This window comes from Nelusetta ayraudi, unplaced genomic scaffold, assembly GCF_046127955.1.
Source record: "Nelusetta ayraudi isolate G7.1 ecotype Tasmania unplaced genomic scaffold, CSIRO-AGI_Nayr_v1 ptg000120l, whole genome shotgun sequence".
In the NCBI taxonomy this organism is placed as follows: Eukaryota; Metazoa; Chordata; class Actinopteri; order Tetraodontiformes; family Monacanthidae; genus Nelusetta; species Nelusetta ayraudi.
In genome coordinates, this window is record NW_027466170.1 from 1,884,090 (window position 1) to 1,887,855 (window position 3,766).

Sequence of the window (3,766 nt, forward strand, 5' to 3'; positions counted from 1 at the left end):
TTTTGTGTTGTTTCATTACTTTGAATCGATGCGCTGCCCTCGTGCAGAAGCTTGACTACCTGATGCCGGATGTGTGATGTCCTATATCACCATCGCTGCTGCTCCTCCCACGATCTCCAGCACCCGGGATTTAATTTCTTGCTCCGCGTCCTCGTGATCCGTTGCAAGCTGTCACATAATTCTGAGATGTTTTAGCGCCATCGCGGCCATATGTCCGTGTGGACGCAGGCATGAAAACACGAGTGATCTGCCACATTCCCAAAGTGCACGCACTCTCATTCCCTCCCTCTTTTTTCTTTTCTTTTTTTAACGGCCATGCTAATATTGACTTTTTGATGAGTTCATCACTTCAGGGATTCGCCTTATTTTTCAGACACTGCATGTGTGGGGTGTGGGTGCTGCAGGTTAGTACTGAATTTTTTTTCCCCTTGCTGTTCTGTGGATGACACGTTTTTTTTTTTCTTCTTCTTCTTCTGCTGCATTATCCAATGTTTTTTTTTTTTTCAAATATATTTTATTGAGCATCGGCAGCAACATAGAACAAAAACACCATACATTAAAGATACCTGAGAAATGCAAAAGGCAAAACGCCTTTGCAATATGCTTCTTTTTTTTTCTTTTTTTTTTTTTTTACACTCATTAAATCGGGATACCCAAAGGTTGAACGTAAATGTGTATGTTTGAGGAAATAAAAGTCAACCATGTCATCCTGTGCTTCTCAAGAGGCGTATTTGCACGTGTTAACGCTTGCCCCCGGGGAGAGTGCAGAGGGTTATTTACACTGTGTGCCGACAGGGAGGCCTCAGGTTCACGGCTAATAGCAGTAGAGTGGCGTGGAGTGATGTATGGTTATGGCCAATTACATTGACTGTGGGCAGATTTATGACCGCGACTGCCATTCCGCTCCCCTTGTCTCTGTCTGTTTCTGTCACACACACATGCAGTTGTCCTTTCAGGTTGTTCTTAAGGACAAATGCGCGCACAAACGCACACACAAACGCACACACACACACACACACTCCTCATTCTGTGTCGCAGTGCTCCATTTCCACTGGCTGGAATAGGTTTTTGTGTCTTATTTTATGGATTGTTTCTCATCATGCCGTGGCAGGAGATGTGTCTTTGACGGACATGTAAGATCCCTCCTGCGTCAAGCCACTACTTTTAAAAGCCTGAATCTACACACCTTGTGATACAGCGGTGGGTGTGCTGTGGCTGATGGGACGCTCCTGTGTGCTGTGTGAGCGACTGTTTGATTATCCCAGGTGAGGGAAAAAAACCCAAACACATTAGCCTTATCACTCCTGCATACCACAACGACACGTAGCTCCGAGTCCAACTCCACACCGGGGTCTTTCCTGGGACGGCTTTCCTTGTTTATGGTCCCGCTTTTGAACTTTATGCATTGCCAGAAATATTCTGTTTCCTGGCTTTGAAAAGTAGTAGACATTATAAATCTGTCTGCAAGCAGAATTCCCATTAAGGACCCATTTACTGTAAAATGTCTGAGTCTTCAACCTCTACAACATATTTTCAGGTATGGGGTTTGTAAGGTGCAGTTTTGGGTGTTTTGCTAACTCAGCAAACACAGGGCCATTGAAAGATCTCCAAACTTTTAAAAGCTGGTTGCAAATTTGAAAGAAAAAAAAGAAATGAAAGAAAAAGGTTTATAAACCCTTGTCTTTATACACCATAAGTTTCCAGCGTTAACCAAATGATTTATGCACCTTGTCACATACTACACCCCAAATTGTTAAGTTGTGTGTCCCTAGTGTCAGCAGAATGTGGTGGATCTCTATGAAAAAAAAAGGCAACCAAAAGTTTATTAATGCGTTCGCTTGCCGTCAAACCGACAACTAGCACAGCTATTAATTCTGTGGTCATGTTCTTTGAGGTGTTCTGTTTGTTTGTTTGTGTCTGTTTGATACTCCTCACTATGCATTATCTGGCTGGGACAGTCACAGAGACACAGAGGCCCCGGCTGTGTCTGCACTCCACTGCAGATACTGCAGAGAGCGAGTGGCCTTATCTCTGCCAGAACATTATTTATTCCTCGCTAGCGCCGCCTTTTATTAAATGCCAACATTGTAACTGTCGGATGGCAGACAGATGGCCCGCAGCAATTGAGTGATAAGGAACCACAAAGTGACACAAGGGGCCATGTGGATACTGGAATTTTACTCATCCATTTTTTTGCCAACCTCCAAATTGACAGTGTTTTCAATCAGTCTTTGTTTTCTATGGATTCCATGACTGGCCAGGTTCCCTCTTTGGACCGTGAGAAGCAAGTGCTGTATGTTTCTTAGAAAACTCACAGAAGACTAACAAAGAGAAGCAATGAGTCACTGAGTTGTAAGCAATTGCTGCTGCCAAAGAGATTGGTGTGTTTTCGTCTCACTTTGTGCCGATTTCAAGCTCAAACGTCAGTATTTTTGGTCTAATGCCGGTGTCATTCTCATCCCTATGTCATTTCATTTGTCGTTTGTATGTTCTTTGAATGCGATGGGTGAAATTTGTGTCCAGTTTGCAAGTTTTGTATGACTTTTTCTAAAACTTGTCTGAGATCTGTATTGAATGGACAAGAAAGGAGTTAGTTTCATCGAGTGTGCCATTCTAGCTGCATGTCGAGAGCATTGGAGAATTTGTGTGTGGGTGTGTTTGACAGGGAAGTAGGGAACAAACCTCCTAACAACGTACGAGGGTCAGGCTGCCCTAGAAAGTCAAATGAATTAGTAGACACCTCCAGGAAAATTGTGTGTGTGTGTTGTGATGCATCATGTTTGTCCCTGTGACTTTCTGCTTGTCCCTCTGGGGCGCTTAATGAACAGACATGCTCTGCCAATCGAGGTCAAGGTCACGGCTGTGATTAACCCTCCGACACGGGCGTCGCTCTGATGGGAGGCAACAAGCGTGCACCCATTGCTGCCAGCTCCATTATCCTCTGGGGGGCATATTTGTCCACGTATAGCCATGTTGAGCGTGTTTGGCACGGTGCCAAAGACTTGGTTTGCTCGCCACCACTGTTGTTTGATTGCAATGAGACGTTGCTTCATTTCCTCCCAGTTAATTGAGGAACAATTACCTGAGTGTTGCTCTGCCAACATGCCGCGGTTGTAGGAAGCTGTTAACGACGCCGTCAAACAAACCAAGCAAGTACATTAATAAATTGATAAGATTAAAAAAAAAGAAGGAAAAATCTGAATTTTTATTGAATTCAACAGTGCTTTGTCCCTCTATTAGGGACAGCGGACACATTAAAAGCTGAGAGACATTTTAAACATTTAACTTTTTGGTAATGTGTTTGCTGCTATCTGACATGATTTATCCATGAATAGATTTAAGTTTTTTCCCCAAAACAATTCCATCCAAAGTGGGCTTGTCTGTGTGGCGCTGTCTGTCAGTCTGTACTTCTATCTATCTATCTATCTATCTATCTATTAGTCAGTCTGTACTTCTATCTATCTATCTATCTATCTATCTATCTATCTATCTATCTATCTATCTATCTATCTATTAGTCAGTCTGTACTTCTATCTATCTATTAGTCAGTCTGTACTTCTATCTATCTATCTATCTATCTATCTATCTATCTATCTATCTATTAGTCAGTCTGTACTTCTATCTATCTATCTATCTATCTATCTATCTATCTATCTATCTATCTAGTGCAGTATTGTTGCTACGATGTGCGCAGGTGCTCGCAGCTGTTGCCGCTCCCTCCTCCTCCCCCCCACACCCCCCCTCCCCCTGTCAAGTCTCCGTCTTT